Raw genomic sequence first — 20,718 nt, 5'->3', positions numbered from 1 at the left:
TTTTCTTCCTGTTGGATCAGGGCAGCAGGCTGTTTCAACAAAGAAATATACTTGATTTATAGCACAATCCTATGCATGTCTACTCAGAAGTAAGTTCCTTTGATTTCCATAGGATTCAAAGGTGAGTCCATATAAGATTGCAATCTTAATCAAATTGTACCCCACCCGTTGAGCTCTTTCCAAAGCTCAAGATGGTTAACTGCAGTTCAAGCAAAGAAGAGCTATCCTAAAAAAGAGTAGATCTAGTGAGTGCCCAATCCAGCCCTTGTCATACATAAAAACGGTATTTATACCTGACTAGTTGTGTGGGAAGGTTGATGTTGATGCATATCCCATTGAAAGTAACAGCATATTGGTGGCCAGTCTCCATACTCAGAAGAGCATTGGAGTGTAATTCAGAATAACTCCCATGGTTCCCAATCCATCAAATGATGCTCATGCAAAAATTTCCTGCATATGGACATGAAGATCTCCTTCAATTGTTTGGAGCAAACCACTTTCCTGGGAGTAAGCCACATTGAATTTAACGAGGCTTACTTCTGAGAAGACATATATGGGAATGTGCTATAAATGCATAAATACAGATGATGATGATGTGTGTAACTATTTGTTTGTATTCCATTTTTATTAAAATAAAATTAAGCTTTACATTAGCCATGAAAGCATGTTCCTAGAATATTCCCTCGTAAGAGCCCCTTAGGAAAAGAACATCAAATTACTGAGATCTGTTTAGGATTATTTTTGTATTATACTGTATTATTATTTTGTAATTAATATTCATGAAGCTTTGAAAGAATAATTCAAAATCAACCAAAGCCCAATAAATGCATGTTATTGATAAATTCAGATTACAGTGAAACGTCCTTTCTCCACTGAGTGTTGGATCCATATTTAGTCATACCTGGGAGTAGACCCATTAAAATCAATGAGACTCAAGTTAGTCATGGCAAACTCAAGTCCCGTGAATTTCAATGGGTCGACTCTAAGAATGTCTAAATCTGGATCCAACCCAGTGAGCTATATTTCTAAACCCATATTCGTGTCCACGAACCTTCCACAATGAAATTTTTAAAAAGACTCCCATCTCATCAAAAATGCTTCAGCCTGTGTGCTCTTCCTAACACAGCAGATTCTCAAAGTTTCTTTAATCCTATTGTTGCTTTTGCTGCCTTTTTGGTGTTTCCATAATTGAGCCATGCCAGTCCCTACTGCTATTGAAAGATACAATATCAAATGCTAATGCTGTGTTTAAAACAACTTAACAGTTACAGTTTAAGTTTTAAGGTCTCAGTGACTGTCAATATCATTATTTGCCAGAAGGTGGCATAATGTCTGCATTGATTGAAACCTGTCAGCTCGATTTCTGTAAAACAACTTCATTTTGCAAGGGGAGAGACTTGGAATGCTCTCACCTTATGACTGCTATTTGAACCTGTATTTTCTAGAAAGGCCCACATTTAATTTACACTAACACTAAATCTATCTTTAGGTGTGTAGTGCAAATCTGCACTTATAAAGGAACCAAGAATCCTTGAAGTAATTCCATAGCCACTAAAGAATTATAGTAAAATTTCCTTGGAAAATATCAGGCTGAATTTTTCCTGCTACAGGTTGGATTCAAGTGGTGGTGGAGGCTGGGAGAGGAGAAGTGAAGATAAATGAAGGGAGAATAAAATAGAAATGAAATTTTAAACACAGATGGGATGGGATGGGGGATGCACCTTATAAACTGGATTGGGTGGAATAGGTTGAACTGCATAAAGTAAGATAAACTGAAGATGAATGAAGGGGACACCCCCTTTTGCTCTGGATGCCCCCCTTTTTCACATGCCCCCCTATAGGACTCCCAACAGTCAACGTGGCTCCTGACCTTAAAAGGGTTGTGCACCCCTGGATTACATAGATTTTACCTGAGGGAACAGACTTCTATCTATTCCACTGAAGCCAGTAAGAATTTTGAGGCTGAGTCACATAAGTCAGAGATCATATTGAACTTGTGATGAAGCGTTAGTAGTTCCTCCTTGCCCACAGTAGTCTACTGATGTCTATTTACAGGAGTAAAGCAGTGGATCCTTTGCCTACCACTTCCAAAACCCAGCTAGCCCAAATTGCCAGGCCAGGAGGTATGTGGTACGGTTTAACCGGTACCTACAGATCTGGGTTTATTTTTCTTTGCTCCTGTTACTTCCAAGAGGGAGGGGGAATTAGGAGGGCTTGATCCTGGGTCTGCCCAGTAAACATAGGGGCTTTGAATTCAGTGGATGCAAGGTCACCTCCATCCTGCTGCTGCAGAACACCCAATTTTGGGACCTAATACCTGCTACCACTGGCACAAACACTGTCAGTGGTAGATTTATACCCATGGAGATATCAGTGGACGTATCAGAGATCTCTGCAGTGGATGCTGCCCTACTGGCAGGGTACATCCAGAGTACACCCCCTTCGGACAGCCATCCACATGGGTTAGGATTAGTTTGGACTAATATTGTGGACTAATACTGGACTAATATTGTGGACTAATACTGGACTAATATTGTGGACTAATACTGGACTAATATTGTGATCTCTTGTAACCAAGAATGTTTCCATCCACTCACCATAAGTCCGGTTTAAAGCCAAAGAACCCTAAGGAGGGAGAGCAGGAAGGGGCCTTGAAGTTGCTCATCAACAGCCAGCACCTGGCAGCAGCCTAAGAAGGCACACAGGTCACCTGGTCAGTCTTCTCCACTGTGGTGAGATATATTGTATTTCTATTTAAGTTACACCTATTTGTATCTATACATATAAATTTACATGTGCAAATGTTATGTAAATCGGTGTCCTCTTTGTCCTCTTTTTGGGTGATGATTTCCTCTTTTTTTTGGCAATGTGTAAGTGGCCACCCTACTAGTTGGGTCCCCCTGCAACAACCCCAGCAGCTTCTGAGCCCTGCTGAAGGTGCTGCTGTTGAAATTCCCACGTTCTCACTGCTCCGACTGACTGCTTCTGCTGTCTTCAGGGGTGCAGCTAAGACTGGACCTTGAGGCCAAATTCCAGGGCCCTGCCCTGCAGCCCAAGGCACTCCCCCCCCCATGACAGCCCAGCGAATGGCAGGTGATGAGGCCACCAGAGCAGCAGAAGCAAACTCCATTTCATTCTCATAGTCACGAATCACAATGAGGCGATGATTTAAGTAACTTTAGAATGCAAAACGACACATGTTCAGAGTATTGTATCGTTTTAAGGGTGGCAAACAGTTCTGTTGTTGTTGTTCTAACACATCAGGAATGTAGAAACAGTTTTGAAGCATGGAGTGGCAGTTGAAGGGGGGAAAGAGAAATGTTAGTTGTGTGCTTCAGACATGAAGTAATACGCATGGCCACCTAAAGAAGGTCTCCATGAGACCATTAAGTCCATAGTCTAAATTATCTAGCTGCACCAGTGACTGTCCTACGATGAACCAGCTCAGGGCCCTTTCTCATGTTATCTTTGCAGCATGGCAACAGCTGCATTGCAGTACCTTCCCACACTGTGAATGTAGCTATGTGGACAAGGCCTTCTCCTCTCCATGCAAGCCCCTCCCCACGTAAATTTAGAACAATAACAGGATGGGCTCTTGCCATGTGGCCCAGGATTTCTCCCATTACTTGTGCTGCACTAACTCCTACACAACTCTGGTTTTATATTTTCAGCTTCTTTACCTAGTACGCATAACCTTCCAGATAATTCCTTCACAATTTGTGTGGTGCTGTGTCCTCGTGTGGGATGTGAACTCTAAAATATTCACTATGGGTCTAAGCACCTGGCTGGTCAAGCAGAGTGCTGTACCAGATGGGCCCTGTGGTCTGATCCAGCAGGACTCTTCTTCTCTGGTTGCATTAGTCCAAAATTCAACTCACAGGCAACACAGAAGTTGTTTAGATCCAACAAATCACAACCTCGAACAACTAATGTCCTCTTGCACGATTAATTGTGCTGCTTTAACTAATTATTCAATCATTTTCAAGCCCTCTGGAATTAAATTTTGTGTAACTTTGAAGTTTGATGAATATCCCACTGGTCTAATTAATTTTGCCCGTGGCTAAGAGTGGATGGCACATCATGTTTTCCCCATACCACAGCTGTTGGAAAATGTAGTTTTTTCTTTGGTAGATCAATATTCTGTGCATACATACACACATGCACACTAAAATGTGGACATAATTTTCAGAGATACGTGGGTACTTTGTATGCGATATTACCTTAAGGACATTCTTAACTCGTGCCTACATTATAACCAGAGTCGTATCACTGACTTCTAAGCAACATCAAAAACTCCCTCCCTACCATGTCGGGGGAGAAGAGTTCTAGTCTAGCTTAGCTGATACATATGCATCTCTCAGAGAGGATTACAGTAATTAAACTATAATTATTGTATGTGTGAAGATTCCCCCTTCAGATACTCCCTTCAGATCTTCCTGCACAAAGGTCTGAGGCTGTAGTTAGAAGGGATGAGGACACTGAGAGGTGGGCTAGCGCTCCACATCTCCCTCTGTGAGTTCTCAGTAAATACCCAAACAGGGCTATTCTCAATATGGCAAGCAAAAGATTTCAGGAATAAAAATATCTTCCGCAAACAGCAGGAGACAAGTAGAGAGGGGTCCACCTGAGCCTCGTGAGGCAAGGTGTACCACAGTATTGGTGCAGTCACCAAGAGGGCCCTATCTCTTGTCCCAACCAACCGTGCCTCCATCGTAGCCAGGATGAAGGGATGAGCCTCTCCACTTGATCTTAATGAGCTGGGCAAGCTGACACGGGAGGAGGTGGTCGATGTTCAAGCTCTCTATGAGCAAGAAAACATCACACATTGTTTGACTTGGGGAAGTATTCAAACGGAGGATCTGAAATAATTGCGGCACCAGGCAGGCTGTGTCACGTGATTGTTCTTAATGCATTCTTCTGCCCTGAGTTTGCAGAAATGATGGTGAGGGGAGATATCTGTCAGGGTATACTCCCTCATTATGACAAGCTCTGTCATTCACAGCAATGCTCCTACTAGGGTGTGGTCTGTAGGAACATTGTGCAGCACCTCATTTAAGCCTAGCAGCTCTGGGTCTCCTCAGTACCTTGATGGGAGGCTGCCTGGGAACCATATGAATACTGCTTTCTGGATTTCCCAGGAGGAAGGGTGGAATATAAATATAATAATACTTGACATTTGTATAGCACTTTTAAGACCTCAAAGCCCTTCGCATGCATGATCTAGCTGTAATCCTCATAACAACGTTGTAAGTAAGTCAGTATTATTGTCCCCCATAATGCAGATAGGGGGGACGGGACTGAGGCTAAGAGAGAGTGACTTGCCTAAGGCCACCTTGTGAGTTCATGACAGTGCTGAGATCTGAACCAGGGACTTTCTGATTCATAGCTCAGTCAATTAGCCACTACACTACACCAGGACCAAATCTACTCCTCTTGTCATATCAATATGATCCCATCATGGTGACGCTATATCCCTGTAGCGCATTTATACCTTGTAGTGCACACAATGACACCTTTTATGGTATTTTGGATAGTGCGGAATAAAAACCAGGAAATAACACTAGAAAAGTGGTATACAGAATGCATAATGTGTTCCAACAGTTATCAGGGCACTTCAATACCGATAAAAAGAACTACTGTAGATCTAGCCCTGCTCCCATAAATTATGATGATGATTACAAAGGGTCTTGAAACACCTTAAAGACTAACAAATTTATCATGACAAAGGTTTCATGAACTACAGTCTACTTCATCATATATAAGATGAATTACTACTCCATGTGGCTAAAATTGGTGCCTTCCACGGTAACCTCTTCGAGAGGGATAGCTGTTAAGCCTGTTGCAGCAAAAACAACAGGGCCTTAAGGCACCTTGAAGACTAACATATTTTTTATGGCATAACAGCTAGCTTTCACTGGTTAGGCTCTACTTCATCAGATTCATCGTATTTATGAATCTGGTGTGTGAACTGCATGTAACCCATTTGCTTATTTTGTATCCTTATTCAGTTTCCTGCAAGTCATGAGGAGAGGAAAATTGCTGTGCAGGTCTCTGAAGCCACACGCCCGAGATATCCCACGTAGCTCCCCCTCTGCCTGCACAGTTTCAAGCTGCTTAAGGACTAGACACTCGCTTTTTAAAAATGTTAAATCCTAATTACATTATTTCACTTTTAGATCAGAGATTACTTTGGCTTGTGAGATAAAGGGCTGCATCTAATGTCATATTTTTAAGACTCAGGAAGATTCTGGTAAGTAACTCTTGTGCTTTAAGTGAATGTACATTCTTCAAATGCCTTTTATTGTATTTATTTATTTTTATTATTTTATTTATATCCTGACTTTTTTTCCTTTTGCAAGGAACCCAAGATAGCTTACATGGTGCTCTTCCTCTCCATTTTATCCTCACAACAACCCTGTGAGGTAGGTTAGGCTGAGAGTCAGTGACTGGCCCAAAGTCACCCAGTAAGCTTCATGACTCGGTGGGGCCTAGAAGCCAGACCTCCTGAGTCCTAGTCCAACACTGTAACCACTACACCACACTGGCTCCCAGACAAATGCCTTGTCTGGCTAATACATCTAGTTAGTATTCAGATGGACCAGGGAAGAGCTCTTCTGGAATCTTGTCTTATTCAAACATACACAATCGGACTGACTAGCAGGGTCTACCCTATGTCTTCCCAAGTTCATGAGCGAAGCTCTCTCCTAATAGCAGGTTGTTGTTGTTGTTGTTCAGTCGTTCAGTCGTGTCCGACTCTTCGTGACCCCATGGACCATAGCACGCCAGGCCTTCCTGTCCTGCGTTCTCTCCCGGAGCGTGCTCAAGTTCATATTCATTGCATCCGTGATGCTATCTAGCCATCTCATCCTCTGCCGTCCCCTTCTCCTTTTGCCTTCAGTCTTTCCCAGCATCAGGGTCTTTTCCAGGGAGTTTTCTCTTCGCATTAGGTGGCCAAAATATTGGAGCTTCAGCTTCAGTATCTGTCCTTCCAATGAGCACTCAGGGTTGATTTCCTTTAGGATGGACTGATTTGACCTCCTTGCAGTCCAGGGGACTCGTAAGAGTCTTCTCCAGCACCACAGTTCGAAAGCATCAATTCTTCGGCGCTCAGTCTTCCTTATAGTCCAGCTCTCACAGCCATACATTACTACTGGGAAAACCATAGCTTTGATTAGACGGACCTTTGTCGGCAAGGTGATGTCTCTGCTTCTCACTATGCTGTCTAGGTTTGCCATAGCTTTCCTCCCAAGGAGCAAGCGTCTTTTAATTTCATGGCTACAGTCACCGTCTGCGGTGATCTTGGAGCCCAAGAAAGTAAAATCTGTCACTGCTTCCATTTCTTCCCCTTCTATATGCCAGGAAGTGATAGGGCCAGATGACATGATCTTAGTTTTTTTAATGTTGAGTTTCAAACCAGCTTTTGCACTCTCCTCTTTCACCCTCAACAAGAGGCTCTTGAGATCCTCTTCGCTTTCTGCCATTAGGGTGGTATCGTCTGCATATCGGAGGTTGTTGATAATTCTCCCGGCAATCTTAATTCCGACCTCTGATTCAGAGGGCTTTTATTGTTTTTTTTTTTAAGTGCATTTCTTTCACCTTCCCCAAAGCTTGGGTCTCTGTGTGCTTTGGGGGGCAGCACAGGGGGCGTGGGGAAAAGAAACAATGAGATGAATTCCTTATTTTATTGAAACCAATGCACATAAAATTAAAAATAAATGAAAAGAGCAAAATAAAGAACCCAATAATTATACTGCTTCTAAATCACTAAGGGACTATAAAGATTTTCTCCTCTGGTGGCTTACAGCCTGGAAACAGGATATTCACTAAGTACTTCTTATGTTAGCTGAGGGAAATACTGCTCTGGTTCAAGTGGTAGCGCTGTTGCTTTGGGAGAGGACGGAGGTGACGTCTTGCCTAAAGGGATGGAAAGTGTTGCAATTCAGGTCTCAAATGAGAGAAATCCCTCACATTTGCATCCAATTAGCGATTTGATTCCTGGTGCTAAGTCGAAGGCAATTTAGTATGCACCTGCTGGAACAGGATCGTATGCCAAGCGCAAACTGAACAGGCTACAGCTCTTTGTCTCTGTTCATCCAGAGCTGAAAGTTTTCTTACAGGGTAGGGAGCCAGGGGAGGTGGTGGGCAATGAATATTTGCACAAATAAGGCCTGCAAGGTTGCTTAAAGAGCTACTGCACTCCAATATGCACTGAAACCCATGCAAGAAAGAGGCGGTGTGGTTAGTGCACTGTTTTGAGTACTTCTAGTAGAAAGGCAGTTTAGGGTTAGTTTTTATTAATGAAAACTTATAATCAGATCTGGGAGGGAGGGAGGAAGAAAGAGCAGTGAAAAGTGGCGTAAGAGGCTGTACAGTTAAACTAATTGCACAGAATGGGGAACAATTCAGAATGAGAAATTATGATGAACAACAGTAGACTAGATAGATGCACGGTAGCTAGCCAGTTTCTGCACCCTCCAATCAGAAATGATATTCAGGAGGGTCCAAATTAACATGCACAGTGACCGTTTGGAAAATTCTAACCACGCAAAAATGGCACACCTGCTTTTGCAGTCAAGCGCCCCAAATATGCAAGAGCAAAAAGAGCACCAGGAAGTAAACAATGCAGAGGGCAGCAAGCCTCAGCTGGGCACTCCTTCCTGCACCTTGGTAATTTATTCATTCAGTGCAAAATGATTTAAACAAAATCTTTAGGGGGCACTGCAATTGCATTTTTTAAAATGTGGACATTAAGATGAATGCAAAATAATGCAGCAAATCAGCCAACGATATCGAACCTCAAGCAGGGTGGATATCAAATGACTTAGGGCGCAATCCTATGGCTGCTAGTCAGCAGCTAGACGGCCATAGGATAGGTCGGTTCCCGGGAACCAACCTTCACCCCCTCCCATACTGCCTTGTAGGCAGTGTGGAACGGCCCTGTACTCAGAAGAGGAGCGTGGAGCGGAGAAAACAGGGTGTTCCAGGGGGTGTTCCGGGGCAGGGAAATTGGAAAACTGCTGCGACACATCCAAAGTGTCATCTGGCTGCCTCTTTCCCCGCTCCGAAATCAGCTGTCTAGCCACAAATGCAGGGTGGCTGAAGCGCAGAGGGGACGATCCCCTCCATGCTTCTCTTGACCTGCATTGGATAGGTGGTCGCCCCTGAGTTCGGAGGCGGCCGGCTATCCCAGTAAGATTGCTCCCTCCAGGTCAGATATTATTGAGTAATCCTCAATTAATATTATTAATCAAGTAACAGGAGGGGCTGTTCCACACTGCCTACGAGGGCTGCTGACTAGCGCCACTGGATTGTGCCCTATTTGCTTCATTATTTTGATGATGGGTTTATTAAGGGGGAAGTGGGACAGCCACAGTGGAACAGAGCTGGAGTGGGTCCAGAGTTCCAGACTCAGTCACGTTCTGTTCTGGGGCCTGAAGCCTTTCCCGATACTGTCGGTCTTGCTAGATATACACAGAAACTTCCAGACTGGCACAAGAAGTTTCTTTGTATGCCCAGTGCAACCTGCTACTTCTGGGAAAACACCCAGAGACGTTGTAGGCCGAATGAGGCATGCTCAGAAGCCTCCTATTATACTGTGAAATGAAAGTTTCATTGCACCATGCCAACACTCAGGGCCTCTGTGGCAGGGCCAGCCTTACCTTTAGGCAAAGTGAGGTGGCCGCCTCATGCAGCTGATTTTGGCTGTCCTGAAAGGGCAGAAATTTGTTTAAGTATCCAAGGCTGGTCAAGTTATTTTGGTCCCTGAGGCAAAAAATCCCAGAAACACTTCACCCTCTCCTTTGAGGCAAAAATACATCAATAATACATGACATAACTATTTTTACTGGCAAGAATGGGGGGAGGGGCTTGTGGGATTTTCTGCCTCAGATGCCAGAAGAACTTGACCGACCTTGGGTACTATATATCTAGATGTGGAAGGTGGAGTGCCATTTTCTGCTCTATCTCAGGGAGCAAACTTGTCTCAGGCCAGCCCGTGCATGCCTGCCTGTCATGGCCTAAATGTCTCTGAATGTTTCTCCAGTACTAGCGCCCACTAGAGCATAGTAAGCTCTTCAGCAGGATGTGGAATATCCAGAATCTTGAGAAGATTCTGGAACAGAATGGAAAGTTCTGTCAACTTCCATATGGAGAACAGTAACACACCAATATCCCTTTTTTAATTTGGGCCACCCTTCTGCTAGTATATTGGCATCTATAGCTCTATACTGGCCTTTGGCTGCATTTGTGCAGCCAGTTCTATGTGTGACATCCTATTGATTTCAAACGGGGCCTTGTATTATGTGTAGAAAGCAAAACATTGATCATTTCCACGTAACAGAAACAGCAAGTGGTAACCAAACCACAGTGTACTGTTTCCCTTATCTGTTAGCAAGTATTCTTTTGTACTTTGATGTATATGGTTAGCAAAAAGTCCTCCCCTTTTATGCTGGTATCCATACCAAAATGTGACAGATTGAATAAAGAGCTAAACAAACCACTGTTGGTTAACTTTCAATGGGAGGCACTAATGACTTTTAATTTCTGGACATCTTTTGATGAACCACCCAGCACTGACTCAGCGGTGCTGGACCTTCACTAGGGGCCCAGAATTCTGCAGCTGCTGTAGCTCCATATTTGCCTGGAGCAAATGCGCCAGCTGTCTCTGCCTGTATTATACCACAGTAATGTGAACAACTGGAAGCAATAATGTGTCTCCCCATTTGCCTAACAATACCAACATGAACAATAATTCAGGAGGCTGAAGATTTGTGCTGTAATTTAATAAACCCCATGCACATTTCTACAATTGAGTATCACATCTGTGCAATGGATCCTAGAAGTGTAATATCCTTTTATAAGGGACCATTAACCAATCTTAAGTTTATAGGTTTCCTTAAATCTTTTTCATCAGCTGTTAAACTACAGTAAAGAGAAAATTGCCTCTTATGAGACGCGGGATAGTAAAATACAAAGACTGTGATTAAACGTCAATCAATTAAGGATTATCATACAATAAAAATGCTGACTGATGATTAAAATGAGCTGTTTCGGGTAGAATTTTTATAAGCAATATTAAGAAATGTTTTTAAAAGTCGACAGAATAAACTTCGCTTATACCTAATTATATATCAGGGATGCTGTGCTTAATTGTTGTATTTAGCGAGCAGGGGGTGGGGGAAGAACTATTCTGACAGTAACATGTGGGAAGTGTTCTCCTTTATATCTCTGTGCTAAGAAGCAGAGATTTCCATCCACTGGGTTTTATTAAGTCCCTGACCTCTGGATGTGCTTGCCAACTTTGAATGGTGTACATAATGGTATTTGGAATTAGCTAGTGTTCATTATATTGAAGAAGCTGGATACAGATAATGCAGACAACTGTAAAGAGCAGCACATGAAAATAACAACAAATTATTCAAGGAATGGAGACCTTGAGTTCAGCTCAGCTATGGAAAAAACTAGAAGTCATATCAGCTAGCCAGGGCCTCCATCCTTTGGGGGCCTGTGGGCACATTTGGCATTTTAAAAAAGTTCCCTGGGTACCACCACAAATTAGCTGCTGTAGAGGGGTGAAGGGCTAATCACAAAAAAGTTGGGAGCACACACACCCCTTATCTGTGTGTGTGTGTTTCCATGAATGTGCATACTGTGTGTTTACTACTCACCCTGGCTTCTGTCTGTCTGCCTGTCTCTTTTCTCTCTTTCCTTCTCTCTCTCTCTCTCTCTGGCACTCCCTCCCTCCCTCCCTCCCTCCCTCCCTCCCTCCTTCCTTCCTTCCTTCCTTCCTTCCTTCCTTCCCTTCCTTCCTTCATCCCCCCCAGCTCTTCTTCTCTCTCCCTCTGACCCACCCACCCTTCCTTCCTTCCTTCCTTCCTTCCTTCCTTCCTTCCTTCCTTCTCTCTGAGCAATCTACATTACAACTTTAAACTGGTTTCACACCTGTTTTTAGTGATTACGGCTACCAAATACAGGCATTCTGGGAATTGTAGCTCTAGGAAGAGGGGCCACTTAGGCAGGGGACAGGGGTCTCTAGCAAGAATTCTCAGTACCCTCATGAAACTGCAGGATCCCTTTAGATAAACTGGTTTGAAACAAGTTTAAAGTTGTAATGTAGATTGGCATCTCTCTCTCTCTCTTTCTCTCTCTGTCTCCTCTCTTCCTCCTCCCCACTCCCTTTCTCTCTCTCTGGTCCCTCTTTCCCTTTCTCTCTGGCTCCTCTTTCCCTCTTTCTTGCTCTCTCCCTCTCTCCCCATACCCATGCAATCAAATAAAGCAATTTCTCCATTCATTTGCATGGGGTGGGAAAACGAAAAGACTCACCTGCCAAAAGTCAGCTAGAGGAGGAGGCAAAGGTCACCCCCCACCAAGGACCCTGTTACTCCAAGGGACCTTGGTGTGTGTGGGGGGACTTTGCCCTCTCCAGCCTTCCCCTTCCCCATGCAAGTGAATGGAGCAATACCTCCATCACTTGCAGAGGGGGGAAATAGCTGGTGGATGTCTCAGCCTGGCCCTGCAGGTGCAATGGCACCCACGGGCACTGCATTGGAGTCTCCTGAGCTAGAGCGCATTGTGAGTGCCGCAGTATGTGTGCATTTGTGAATCCAATCTAATTTGGGCTCTCCTTTTTGCTATTCATTACCACTTGAACTCCACTTCCCTGGGCTAGTGAGTGAGCTATACTGACAAAGTTCCCCGTGGCTAGCTGTCCATTGCTTCCTACAGGGCAGAAGCCCGAAGGAGAGCCCAACATGATTAGAGGTCAGCTAGTCATATATATCTGGGCAGCTAAGGGAGCAGTACCACACTTTCATTCACTGTTCATAAGAACATAAGAAGAATGCTGCTAGATGCATTCCAAATGCAGACCAAAGGCTTACCTAGTCCAGCATTCTGTTTCCACACAGTGGCCAAACAGATGCCTTTGAGAAGCCCACAAGGACATGAGTGCAATACCACAACCATGCTTGCATTACCCAGCAACTGGTAGTCAAAAGCCATGCAAAGTGAATTGAGGTCCCAAGAGGATCTGCTTAGATTCCATGCATGTGAAAGACGGTAAGGATGCAGTCCTACACACACTTACCTGGGAGTAAGTCCTATTCAACTCAGTGGGACATCTGAGTAGACATACATAGGATTGCACTGTACGACTGCAATCCCATATTCATTTACTTTGGGATTAGCTCCATTAAACAAAGAAGGACTTACTCCTGACTAAATATGTATATGAGAATTGTACTGTAAATCACGGTCTAGTATTTATATAATCCCCATCTTCCGGGCTGAAGACAAGGGCAGGAACCAGCAAAACTTATTTGTGACTAAAATGCTATTGAAATAACTGGGATTTAAATTAATTGAAGCTATGGTGGCACAATCCTAAACCTGTTTATTTGGAAGGAAGTCCTAGTGAAATAGATGTGACCTACAGTGTGTTTCCTTCCACTTGGAAAGAAGTCTTGTTTGGGCTCCTTCACACGGAGCTTTTATCCTACAATTGAGATTGCTCCTTCACGGAAGTTTGCGAGCTCTTTACATGACGTCATGACCCTGCCATGACCCTCCAGGACATCTCCTGCACTAAGGGTGCAATCCTATACATGTTTAGACAAGAAAAAGTCCTACAACTCCCAGCATTCCCCAGCCAGCCATGCCAGCTGGGGAATGCTGGGAGTTGTAGGACTTTTTTCTGTCTAAACATGCATAGGATTGCACCCTAAATGCCCTTTGTTCCATTTTTAAATAGATTGCAGATAATGAGCTATCAAATTACCCCATTGTGTTCCGCTTGAGTTTTCTCAGTGAAAAGAATTAAAGCAGCAAGAAGAGGAGCGAGATCACTGAGAGATAATGGAAGACTCAGGTACGGGGAGAAGGAGGGGGGAAGGGGGGAAGGGGGGGGAAGGAAGCACGTGTAAAGGGAGTCAGATGTGATCCTGCATTTAAAATGGAAGCAGAAAGCCCCATTTTAAATGCAGGATTATAGGCTGGTGTAGAGATGCCCATTGTGTCTATAGAACTTTGTCAAAACCAAGCAGAAGATGGATGGCCTTTTTGCTGGTGGCACTTCAACTAATGCTTTCCCCAGAAGACTCGCTTGGCACATACTCTGGGGTCATTCTGATGCCAAGCAAATAATTTTTTTGTTTTCCCAGGCCTTATAAGACCTTTTAAGTTCTCTAAAATATTTTTAAAAATTCTGTTCAAACTGTGCTGTTCTATTGTTTTAGAATTGTTTAATTGTTGTTGTTTTTAATATTTTATAGATACAGTAACCCATCCAGAGAACACTGTTATTGGGCAGCATATCCATGTGGTAAACAGAAAAAAATAAATAACGTTAAGATCAGAATTGCCTTGCAGGATCAAACCAAGGGTGTCTAATCCTGCTTTCTGTTTCCGGCAACAGTAAGCCAGATGTGTCTGGGCATGGGGGTAAGGGCCATCTGCTGTTGCCTCTGGTTATCAGTCAGCACTAGTATCTGTACTGTAGAGGAGCCAGGGCTCATAGGGATGCAGCACTGGCACATTTTACTTAGCAGGGACACTGACATCATCTGCCACCCCACCCTCTCAGAATTCCCTGTCCCCTCTGAGCTTAGCTACAATCATCACAGTAGTTGGGGTGGGGAGTGGGGCATGAATTTTCCTAGCTACAGTATATTTCCCTGTTCTGATGCAAAGTATTTTGGGGTAGCTTGATTCTGAATGGGCAATTAAGATCTGTCAGCTTTCCGAAGGACATGCTCCTAGTGGAGCACATGAAAATTGCTACAAGTGGTTTGTTGATATAGATCAACACAGCTGACTACATTTTTGGACTCTCCTTGGGGGCGTGGCTATGGAGACTGTCATGATGAGCAGTTGCAAAGCCTGCAATGAGTAGGGGGTGGGACTAGATCAAGGCTAGGCAACTTGTGGCCATCCAGACATTTTGAATTACAACTTGCATCAGCCCTAGTCATCATAGTCAATGGTAAGGGCCAATGGGAGTTGTAAGCAAAAACACCTGGAGGGCCACAAGTTGCCGACCCCTGGAATACATATCTCCAAGGTTTCTTCCAACTCTATGGGGCTGTTTGCACAACATGACATGACAGCCCACTGTAGATTATTTAACCCATGGTGATGCTGCAGCTTGTGCGGCTGCTATTTTGAATATGCAAACCCTGATTGGGGTTGTTGTGTTATGTGAACGCAGTGAGCATGCATTATGCGAGGGTTAAACAACTCTCGCATAACCCATGATCTGTTTTAGGGTTATGCGAGGGTTAAACAACCATTGCATAACCCACATTCACCATGTTCATGGTACACAACAACCCCCAAGCAGGTGTTGCATATGCCACCTGGCGCCCATGGGCACCGTGGCTCATCATGGGTTAAATAACCCACAATGAGCTCTGGTGTGTTGTGCAAACCCAGTCTTCGATTTTGCCATGGCTAACAGCTTTTGCTAGGCCTATCTTCCATCATTTTTTCTAATCCTCTTTAAAAAGCCATTTACAAGGTGATCCTATGTATGTCTGGTCAGAAGTAAATTCAGTGGGACTTATTCTAAGGGAGGTATGTACAGGATTGCACCCTCAAGAAGTAATATTTTCCATTCTTAGCTATACTGGGAGAGCAGTGAAGGAAGAGGATTAGGGATGAGTAGCTTTAAGCTTTTGATTGTTAACTCTGTGGGTCATTTAGCACAGATTATGGTGATACATGGATATGGCATGGTATTTTTCTTTGGTGCTAGTTTTTTATTTTCATGCTTCTCCAGAAATTAAAAGCACTCTTAGGGCAATTGCATAACAACTGGTAATCTCCACGTAGTGCCGAGAGTGTTGTTTTGCTTGTCCAACTGCAGTGTTTTAGGGCTCCTTGACTCAAGTGCTACAGATCGCTGTGGGAATTTGTGCAGTTTCTACATTATTAAAATTCAAATGTGTTCAGATAAAAATACAATGGAGAAATCACTTCAAATGGTTGATGGGAACTAAGTGGAATTATAGGAGTAAAATGTATATGAATATGTAATGGCAAGGCATAGTTTTCCCTGGCAACACAAGAATTGCCCATCTAACCCATGAGTGCATTGAGAAACCCAGAAGTGGATCAACACATAGAAAAGGAGAGGTCCTTTTGAGGGCGCCATTACCCCTGGCGGCCCATTTGCCAGGCACATGTAAGGGCTTTCTCCTGTGTTGCCCCCCCCAAACTATGGAATGTAATCCCTCAAGAACTATGACTGGCCCCCCACTCTCTTGGCCTTTAGAAAGGGTGTAAAGATGTATCTTTTCAATGTAGCCTTCAAAAAGGTGTAGTTTTTAATGTTCTTGTTTTTGTTGGTGCAAGGTTTTATTGTTTTGAATTGTACACCGTCTTGATGGCTTTTGAGTAGACAGGCAATATATAAATGTTAATACTGAATAAAACATATACAAATAAATAAAAGTGTCTGGTGAACCTAACTACCCAACTGATATGCCTACTCCCCAAGATATCCCCAACCTGGTGCCCTCCAGATGTCTGGACTTTTAACTCCTGTGAGCCCCAGCCAGCATTGCTGGGAGTTGTAGTCCAAAACATCTATAGGGTACCAGGCTGGTGAAGGCTGGGGCAGTGAAGCAGCTGACCCAGATGGTCTTTCGCTTTCTCATTCGCTTTCTCATTCTGTCCTATCTTTCTCCAAATAATGTAGGGGTTGTTGTTGTTTTTTAAGAAGAAAGCATAAATATGGCTGTCTACTCAGAAGTAATTACCACTGAGTTCCAGGTAAGTGTGTATAAGATTGCAGCCTAAAACAGGAAAAACATTAAGACAAGTCCTATCAAGAACAACCAAGAAATGATAGTAGCACCAATTTAAACCCATGTTAGGCAATTACAATGCATTCTGAAAGAGAAACGTTTTCACTTTCCTTCTAAAATGCCTAAAAGGTCAACCTAAATGTTCCTTTTAAGTCTGAGAGTTCCAGAATTGTGGGGACACCATTCTGAAAGCCCTGCGCCAGGGATGGGGAATGTGTGGGGAAAAAATAGGCAACCAATGTCGATCTTTCATTATGGGAGAAATATGATTACCTGTGTCTAGCCCGAATAACAAATTGGGTTGTCACATATTGTACCAACAGACGTTTTGACACTACCTTCTACGGCAAAAAAATAGCCTCTATAAAATAAAAGGGGGAAATGATAGAAATGGTCCTCTGCCTTAACACAACAGAGAAGTGCTTTTCTGGAACTCAGAAAGGGGGGAATAACTGGGCAGCTGCCCAGAGAACAAGAAATTCTAGGGAGCAGTTTAAACACTTCTGAGCTTACTTGACTAATTATTTATTTATAAACTGCTGTTGTATGTGTTTACTTTGTGTGTGAGTGTGTGTGTGGGGGTTGTTGCTTTTATGCAGGGCTGATGTCAAGGGTACCTGTTGAGTACCTGCTGAGGCCCACATCCCAGCAGGGGCCCACTGACAAGAAGTCCTCTTCTTCACCATTGAAACCTACTTGTTCACCTGCTTATCCTTCTGGCCCAGACAACGGTGGTGGTGAGAAGGTGGAGCAGGAGTTGCCATGGCCTCCTTGCTCGCTGCCTTTCTGCCTTGCGCTGTCAAGCAACCAAGTGGTAGAAATAATGAGAAAGAGGAGGAGGAAGAGAAATGGCTGCTTGTGACATTGGCAGTGAGAAAGAAGGCTCGTTGAGGGTATTTTGCCCAAGGACTTCCAAAAGCCTGGAGCTGGCACTGCTTTTACCCTTTGCGGTTGTTAGGTATTATTATATTTTATTGTTGGCTTTAATTTTGTAAGCTACTTTGTGTTTCCTTTATGACAAACACCCAGGATTATTATTATCTGGCTAATGTGCCTCAGTGTTCCAGGAGCAAAACCAGAATAAATTACTTTCTAGAACTCCACTGTGTCTCTATGTGAGTGGTGCCCAATCACAAGATCTAACTGCCCTGTGCACTCCTGAGATGCTCACCTGGGGGTTCCTACTGGCCCATAATTCACTAGAAGGGCAGCCTCTGGCATGACACTATTTCCCAAGTTCAGCTTTCTCTCTATAAGATAGGAACTGATCACATTAATAATAAAAATCAGCTACTTCATATGAAGTAGGCCATCACAAGGTTGTTATGATGACGAATGAGATAATAAATGTAGCCCACTTAAAATGCTGCATATCTGATTAATACAAAATAATAGTATTGGCTGACAGCCTTTACAGAGAAAGGGAAAGGTTCCTCCTGTACAAGCACCAGGTCATTATTGACCCCTAGAGGGACGCCGCTTGCGCTGGCGTTTTCATGGCAGACTATAGTGGGGTGGTTTGCCCTTGCCTTCCCCAGTCGTGACTACCTTTCCCCCAGCAAGCTGGGTACTCATTTTACCGACCTCGGAAGGATGGAAGGCTGAGTCGACCTGAGCTGGCTACCCGAGCCCCGGCCTCCGCTGGGATCGAACTCAGGTCGTGGGGAGAATTTCAGTTGCAATACTGCCACCTACCACTCTGCGCCACATGAGGCTCTTTATAAAGAAAGGTGGGGTACTAATATAAAAATAAGCATTTAGTGGTCTTACTGAGAAAATATGCATTATTAAGCTGTCATTACCTCTTCCTCATCACACTAATCTTTGGTTTCTTAGATTCAGGAAATGCATTCTGCATGCCTTGACAAAATAACTTTGTTGGTGAGAGTCTTTATCATTGTTCAGCATAATGGTTCAAAATTTGGCAAAGGTTTACAGTTAATTTAGGATGCTTCCTGACTGAGGGCACCTAAGGTGCTTCTGGACAGAGAGCTCCAAGCACTACCAGTCAGAAGATGTTCCATTTTTTTTCCTGAAGGGCTGCTCTGCAGTGAGGAAAAAGACGGAAGACCTGGTGGGAAACTACGAGAGAGCTGCAAGTGGAAGTGGACGCCCCCCCCCCGAAATTCCATGAATTAGGCCATGCAATAAAAGCCTCATCTGAAAGCACTCCAGTGCTTCCAAACGGCATTGTGCAGCTATAACATCTGTTCTTCATTAATGGATTTTGTCTGGTAAGAAAAAAGATGGCAGAAGCAATGCATAAACATAAGAAAGCTACAAACTGAAGATGCTATCATCTGGGGCTCCTGTAAAATTCTGTGAATAATTGCAGAATGAAAGCCTCATCCAGAAGCACCTTTAATTTGGAAAACAAAGACCCTTGTGAAGTGGATTACAAACTGGACTGGATCATTTCCTGCCGCTTTCTTCTGTGGCCATTTTTGCTGATGTAAGCTCTGCTTTAGGCAGCGCTCAAAATCGTTTTCCTTTAAAGGCTGATGACAAATGGACTGCCCCATTCATTATCTTTCAGACGTTCTATAGGTGGCCAACATCTTCTTTCTGCTTTAATCCTCATAGACATTAGGTAGGGACCCTTGCCAACCTTAGAGACCCAATCTCTACAATGTGCACAGAAAATTAAGGCAACTGAACCATCTCCTGTTTCTTCTATGATTGTGTAGTTCTTGTAGTGTACTCAGGATTCCAGGAATTACCCAGGAAAACAAAGATAAATAGCAATTTATCAACTTTGGATTTTTAGCAGTTTGCTCCTGTCTCATAGTGTTGGCATGTAGGGCTGTCTGAAGATATTTTGCTGCCTGAGGTGGAACAGCAAATGGCACCCCCTCATCCCATACCAGGTCAAGATGCATAGTACCCAAGGCCAGCAAAGTTATTTTGGCACATGAGGCAGAAAATCCCACAAGCACCTCTCCTCATATATGGCAGGAAAAATACAATAACAAATAACTCACAATTTGCTACCCATTCATGAGACCCCAAATCTGCTGCCTGAGGTGGCTGCCTCACGCTGCCTAATGGAAGGGCCGGCCCTGCTGGCATGGTTGGAAATGCAAATCTATGACGTCTTCCTCTCATCAACCTCCCTTCAAAATCCTTCAAGGAATGTGAAGGGCATGAACATACTCTGTAGATGGAATTGGTTCAGGAGTGAAGCTGGGGAGGTATGCAGGAGAAACCGGAGAAAAATTTGAGATACCTTTGGAAGATGTTATGGTGGCCATGATGTAACACTCTAAGGCAGGGGTAGGAACATGAGCACCAGTGCACCCTTGGACACCTTTCTTGGCACCCATGAGGTGCCCTACTAGTCCCATGTGTGTTTTTTTAATTAACAAATTTTATTTCCAGCGCTCACATCAGTTCAAAGCAAAGTGAGGGCCTCCAGCAGCTGCCATCTTCCTTCCCCATGAATGCTTTGGGGCCACCTGTGGGGCTCAGAGACTTTCTTGGAAAATGAAAATGGTGGGTGGCTGCAGGCCAGTGCTTTCCTCTGTAGTGCGTCCAGCCACTGAGAAAAAGGGGGGGGGGAGGAAAGGGACTCCTGTCACTTTTGTCAGGAAAGCTGGAGGGGGCGGGCTAAAAAGAGCAGTGGAGTAAGCCAGGTGAGAGGTCAAGGAAGCCAGCAGTAAGTAGGGAGGGAGGGCATCAGAAAGATAGAAGGGGCCGGGAAAGCCAGCTAGGAGCAACCTCTGCCTTGTACCCTTGGGGGAAGGACTGTGGCTCAGTGGTAGAGCACCTGCTTTGCATGCAGAAGGTCCCATTTTCAATCCCCGGTATCTACAGGTTGGGCTGGAAAAGAATCTTGCCTGTAAACCCTAGAGAGACGCTGCCAATCAGTGTCGACAATACTGGGCTAGACAGACTATTGGTCTGACTCAGTATAAGG

This window comes from Heloderma suspectum, chromosome 3, assembly GCF_057233095.1.
Source record: "Heloderma suspectum isolate Gila_16-S chromosome 3, 16-S_ref, whole genome shotgun sequence".
Taxonomy (NCBI): domain Eukaryota; kingdom Metazoa; phylum Chordata; class Lepidosauria; order Squamata; family Helodermatidae; genus Heloderma; species Heloderma suspectum.
Note: the sequence above shows the minus strand (reverse complement) of the source record.